The sequence below is a fragment of the Trachinotus anak genome, unplaced genomic scaffold, assembly GCF_046630095.1.
Source record: "Trachinotus anak isolate AG129_WGS33_773 ecotype Australia unplaced genomic scaffold, CSIRO_AGI_Tana_v1 ptg000052l, whole genome shotgun sequence".
Taxonomy (NCBI): domain Eukaryota; kingdom Metazoa; phylum Chordata; class Actinopteri; order Carangiformes; family Carangidae; genus Trachinotus; species Trachinotus anak.
The window spans coordinates 388,333-395,324 of NW_027273903.1; positions in this window are offsets into that span (position 1 = coordinate 388,333).

Below are 6,992 nucleotides of genomic sequence, written 5' to 3' on the forward strand. Positions count from 1 at the left end.
AGCTCATCATCATCATCGTATTGTAAATAATTAAATTGTTAGTGAGGGAGTTTACTTGATATATGTTATTGGTAAAGGGAAGGGATTTAAGATTTCTAGGATAGCAATCTTGAAACTCAGACAGTCCATAAGCATCCCTGTCTATTCATAAACCAATTAGTCATCATTTTAAGTTGAGAGACCAGTAGTAGAGTTGTAAATTTGGTAGCGATAAATCTCCTAAGTCCCTTGCTTTGATGATTTCAGAAAATCCAATTCTTTGGTGTTTATTGTTCCAGATATAATAGGAGATGTAAGAATTTAAAGATTTGAAAAATACTCAGGTCAAATAACATGTAAGATTTTGAAAAAAGTAATTTAAGTGAGGGAGAATATTCATTTTAATAACATTGATCCTTCCAAGAAACAATGTTGGCAAAACATGCCACCTTTTCAAATCCTTCTTCATATTTTGGATTAGTGGGAAAGAATTGGTCTCAAATAGATTATTTAAATAAACAGTGAGAAAAATTCCTACGTATTTGAGACCATTCCCGGCAATCTGAAAAGGAGACAATATGGATATATTCTGGGGTATGATAGGGGGTCTTAGCAGGAGTTGCACCCCGGTGCAGTATGTGTTTGGTGAATATCTTTTGACAGGAAGGTGGCAGAGGGATGGAACCAAGTCCTGTCCCCTATAAGTGGGGGACGCCCTTTCCAACGGGGGGGTCAGGAGGGCAATAGGGGGCGCCGGTGGGGCCAGCACCCCGGGGTGCAGCTGGCTTTTTGTGCATATCTTTTGACAGGAAGGTGGCAGAGGGATGGAACCAAGGGTTAGGGTTAGGGTTAGGGTTAGGGTTAGGGTTAGGGTTAGATAATCTATCTCGATAGTTCCCCCCGTGGCATCCAACGATACTCACGGTTTGGTGTAGAGAACTAAAGGTAAGGCACGGGCCGGCGCATGTCACTCGGACGACCTCCTCCCGCTATGCATTACTCTTTGGGTCAAATTGATTATTTGTTGCCTCAATGCGGAACCGAACGGAGTATTTTAGGTTTAAATTGAAGTACCAAGTTAGGATTGGAGAGTTCTAAATTGACTGTTAGGTTTTGGGTGTCGGTTGGGATGGTGTTAAGTTAATTGTCAGTTCGGTGTCTGGAAGTCCTCTGAGTCAATCAATTAAAGTAGCCCCTTGAAAACCTAGTCAGGTGGTGTAGAGACTAAATTTGAGACACATCATCAGTGGTGGACCTCGGGGTCTACGGGTGTTTCGACCATTACCACCAGACACCCTCACCCGAGGGAGGTCCAGACGGGATTGATCATGTCCCGCTGTGTGTCACTCGTCCAATTAGGGTCATCCATATTTGAAGTCGGTTGAGGAGCGGAACGTCACGAAGTCTTTGGTCAAGTTTTAGGTCGAGAACGGCGTGAGTTGGGGATCGGAAGCGGAGGTGAGTATATTGAGGTAAGTAACTCGTTTACAGGTTTGTATTTATTGAGGTACGTCGCTTATATACAGGTAAGTATTCGGGTAAGTATTTAGCATTAAAATAAATGGGAAACATATCTAAGGTAAGTGATACTTTCTGATCTGTTATTAAACGGTAAGTTCTAACGGTAAGTATTAAGTTCAATTAAGGTTAAGTTTAGCGGTTTAAGTTTTGTATTTATTAAGGTAGATAACACGTTTACAGGTTTGTATTCTTTAAGGTAGGTATTAGGGTAAGTATTTAGCAACATCTAACTCCTATCTACTTTCTTACCTAAAATAATGGGAATGCATTTAAGGTAAGTAATCCTTTATGACCGGTAAGTTCTACAGGCAAGTATTGAGTTCACTTAAGGTAAAGTTTTAAGGTTTAAGTTTTGTATTTATTGGGTAAGTAACACATTTACAGGTTTGTATTTATTGAGGTAAGTAACACGTTTACAGGTTTGTATTTATTGAGGTAAGTAACACGTTTACAGGTTTGTATTTATTGAGGTAAGTAACACGTTTACAGGTTTGTATTTATTGAAGTAAATGTTTGGGTAAGTATTTAGCATTACCTTGCCTCCTATCTATTCTCTTAACTAAATTAATGTGAACGCATTTAAGGTGAGTAATATTTCATTATCTGTTATTAAATGGTAAGTTCTAAAGGTAGCTGTTAAGTTCAATTCAGGTTAAGTTTTAAGGTTTAAGTTTTTGTATTTAGGCTAGGTTCCGGTGCATCCACGGCCTAGCCGCCTAAACTGGGCTAAGGGATGTATAGCCTAGGTCCCGGTGCATCCACGGCCTAGCCACCTAAGCTGGGCTAGGGGATGAAGGATTGGGGATGGGGAAGAGAAAGGGCCTAGGTCCCGGTGCATCCACGGCCTAGTCACCTAAACTGGACTAGGGGATGAAATTTAGGGGTAAGAATAGAGAAAAAGTCCAATTCAAAGTTTTAGGAGCCAGATTAGACGTGTGTGGTGCAGTATGTGCTGTTGCATGAGCAAGGCTAACCCTCATAGAAGACTGAGCCACGATTAAGGTCCTGCCGCTCCAGACCACCACACCCTGCGTGCTGTTCCTAGAGTCGGAACCCAGGGGGGCCGCATACTTACCCCCTAACCAGCATGGACCATTTGTTAACACCGCAAGGTTACCCTGGTCCAGCCAATTAGGGCTGAAGAGTTGTGGATCTTCCCAGTATCGTGGTTCTACACTCGCTAGCCCTGATCTAGAGGAAGAGGGGGGCAAAAAGGTGCCCTTCTCTCCTCATCCCGGAGTAAGCTGGAGCCACCCTATTAAGCTATTCAAGTCTAACCCGGGTGTCCCCCCCAGGGACGGCCAGCACCAGCCCCGCCGGAGCGGTGCCTCCCCGGTCGTCCGAGGAGAAAGGGAACCAGTGTAAGCCTGCGCCGGGGCGCCGCCTGTCTGGAACCCCCAAGACCCCCATACTAAGTCAAGAATACCCCCCACAGGGAGAACCAGGACCAGCCCCGTCAGAGCGTTGCCTTCCCAGTCAACCCAAGGGTTAAAGAGGACCCAGAGCCAGCCACGACATAGCGCTGCCTCCCCAAGTCCCCTAAGGTATCCAAGACCGGCTCTACTAAAGAGAGTCCCCCCCGGGAATGACCAGGACCAGCCCCGTCAGAGCGTTGCCTTCCCAGTCACCCCAGGAGCAGGAAGGAACCAAGCCAGCCACGGGAACATGGCCTCTTGGAACCCCCAAGACTCCCATGCTCACCCAGAAAGCAATTTCCTGTGCCCCATACACCGCACGGCCCCAGGAAATGCTGAAAAAAAAGGCCTTTTCCTGTGCCCCATACACCGCACGACCCCAGGAAAGGCAAAAAGAAAGCAATTTCCTGTGCCCCATACACCGCACGACCCCAGGAAATGCTGCTAAAAAGAATTCTGAAAGAATTCTGACATAGTCTTACCTCAAACAGAAGTGTAGACTGTCTGTCCTCAAGATAAAAACCTATGGCCCAGCCCCTACATTATATACCGGGCGCTTTAAATGTCCCTCGCGGGTTCAGAATGGTGAAAAGTCCCTTTATGCTGTAATAAAATTCACCAGTGTGGTCCGATGCAAAATCGGATTACATATTGGAGAAGGTGGCGATGCACCGAACGTTTTGATATATTATTTGTGGCAGTACGATGAAAATTGAGTGAATAATAGAGAAATATAGTCTCTGTGATCAAAAAACCAGTGTGCAATGCATCATGGTCTGTTTACAGAAAGCAGTTTGCAATGCATCATGGTATTTTGTATATTTTTGTTGTTTAGATGTCCAGGAATGTGATTTGTCGTAAACAAAGTGGATATTTATAAACTAGAGGATCCAATGAACGCAACGGTGTGTCATATGTGGTTTTTGATTCAGTTTTAGATAATAAAATTCATGAAAAACTCATATTTTCATCTGTGTCCCGCGAGTGAGGAGACTGGCCCTGGGATATAATGCCTTCATTGAAACACAGCTATATCAAGCAGCATATGCTGTTGGATTTAATTCATGAATCCTGCTTGGTCCTTGATTGGATCTGATTCTCAAAAGAGAATCCAGGCCTCTGGCTGGTTGGACGAGGGAGGGTCCCAATGGGATCCCGCCTCTTTCTGATTGGTTGGGGGCGGAGCTGTTTAAGGAAATGTGTATATTTTTTTATTTTTTTATTTTTTTGTAGTGAAGAAACCATATACTTGGGTTTGGTCCTCTTATGGGAGGCTCCAAGTCTTTGATCAGTCAGAGGTGGGTCTGTTTGGACCACAACCTCTCCTGATTGGCCGGGGGCGGAGCCATTGAAAAATTGTTTATTATTTCGTTTCCACGCCCCGGTCAGCTTATTGGTTGGATTTCATTCATCCACGAGAGTCAAAGATCTCTATTCCCTTCTGATTGGCTAGAGGCGGAGCCTGTAAAGGGAATTATATTGAGGCTTTTTTTTGAGATTTGTTTGATGAAATAAAATACCATTTGTTGTGTTTCTTCTTTGGGGGGGGTTTTTTTCAAACTGTACAGGATTAAGTCTGATTGATCCTCCTGGTTATACTTAATATGACTTGTCCAAATCTGATTGGTTAGGGGATAATCTGTGTTGTATCTGTAAAAACCTGGTCTATGCAGGCCCTTTAAAGGTCCAATGGGATTCTGGGGGGTGATGATGGTTCTCCAGGGGAACCCAAATTGAGATCTTATTGGTTGGGGGGGCGGGGCTTATGTGAGTTAAACTCCTTTTAAGGAATAAAAATCAATCATCTGGATGTCCCGGGTGTGGTCGGCTTCCAGAGGGGACCGTCAACCCTGGACAGTCTGTATCGAAATCTAATTGGTAGGGGGTGGAGCCTGTGATTATCCCCATTGTCACTTTGCAGATGATTATGTGCCAGTAATCCTGGCTACAGTAGGTAGTTGATCTAAGGTCGGTGTGTGATGAATTGATTGAGTAATCTTTTGATCCGTAGAGTGTGTTCCAGGGGTTTGAGTCCAGTTCACCTGACAACAGGTAAGTATTGTCCATAATTTGAATCTCCTGAAAGTGGTTGAGGTTAGGCGTGTACTTCCAGTATTTTAGGTTTAGGCATGGTTTCCACATGGTTGAGGTTAGGGTTAGATCTGGGATGGCAGTCTTTCAATTGTGTAGTGACGTGTGTGGAGGAATGAGGTCATGAATGCAGGGAAATGTGACTACATTTTCAACCTGCATTCTGCCTGACTAGGCAAGACCTCATCTCTCACCCTCCAAACCCGGCTCCCCAAAAAGGGAGGAGCGAGGAGGGGGAGAGACTGAAGCACATGTGTTTGGGTTGGATGTATGTATTGAGTGTTTGGGAGTTGATCTAGGGTCGGTGTATGATTAATCGGTCGAGTTAGGTTTCGTCCGGAAGCGTGTTCCAGGAATTCAAGTCCAGTTCACTTGATACCAGGTGAGTATTGTCCATAATTCGAGTCTCCCAAGAGTGGTTGAGGTTAGGCGTGTATTCCAAGTGTTTTAGGTTAAGCAATGATTTCCACATGGTTGAGGTTAGGGTTAGATCTGGGATGGCAGTCTTTCCGTTGTGTAGTGAGGTGTGTGGAGGAATGGGGTCCTGAATGCAGGGAAATGCGACCACATTTTAAATCTGTATTCTTGCCTGACTAGGCATTCAGACCTCGTCTCTCAACCTCCCCACCTGGCCCCCAGAAGGGAGGAGCGAGGAGGGGGAGAGACTGAAGCACATGTGTTTGGGTTGGATGTATGAAATGAGTGTTTGGGAGTTGATCTAGGGTCGGTGTATGATGAATCGGTCGAGTTAGGTTTCGTCCGGAAGCGTGTTCCAGGAATTCAAGTCCAGTTCACTTGATAACAGGTAAGTATTGTCCATAATTTGAGTCCCCTGAGAATGGTTGAGGTTAGGCATGTATTCCGAGTGTTTTATGTTTAGGCATAGTTTCCCCATGGTTGAGGTTAGGGTTAGATCCAGTTCATAATTTGCATCTCCTGAGAGTGGTTGAGGTTAGGCGTGTATTTCGAGTGTTTAGGTTTAGGCATGGTTTCCACATGGTTGAGGTTAGGGTTAGATCTGGGATGGCAGTCTTTCAATTGTGTAGTGACGTGTGTGGAGGAATGAGGTCCTGAATGCAGGGAAATGTGACCACACTTTCAACCTGCATTCTGCCTGACTAGGGAAGACCTCATCTCTCACCCTCCAAACCCGGCTCCCCAAAAGGGAGGAGCGAGGAGGGGGAGAGACTGAAGCACATGTGTTTGGGTTGGATGTATGAATCGAGTGTTTGGGAGTTGATCTAGGGTCGGTGTATGATGAATCGGTCGAGTTAGGTTTCGTCCGGAAGCGTGTTCCAGGAATTCAAGTCCAGTTCACTTGATAACAGGTAAGTATTGTTCCTAATTTTAGGGTTAGGGTTAGGGTTAGGGTTAGGGTTAGGTTAGGAAAAAAGAGTCAGGGACCCTCAATTGGGTCCCTGAAGTGCACGGTCCTTATGTTGGCCCTTCCCAGGGCCTGCCAGGCATGCCCTGGCCTAAAAATTGGTCCTCCTCCCAGACTTGTTGGGTCAATTTCCCTTTAAAAATTAGGCTCTCACGTCCTCTAAGCACCTCTAACCATTAGCCATCCTGGCGACAAAAAATTACTAATTAGCTTGATACTCTAGCCCTTGTAGCTACGTTTCGGAACTTGTTTGTCCTTCTTCAGGCTCAGCTAGAGTAATAACCCTACTTGGGTTTTCCATCAACTGTTTTTATCCACTTGTTTTTAAATCATGAAATTATTTATCTTTTTAACTTGTTTTTAACATCAAATTATTTATCTTTTTATTATTTATCGCCCACAATGAATTTATTAACCCTTCCCCTTCTTGGGATAGGGTTAAATAAGGTTAGGGTCAGGCAAGGTCACCCTGGTTGGGGTTAGGATTAAAGCCATGGGAGGGCTTCCTCCTCCTAGGGGTCTCACACGGCGGGCTATACCGTTTGACAGGTCCCAGTCAATCTGTTAAAAACAGCGGGTCCAACATAGGCACTGGCTGGATT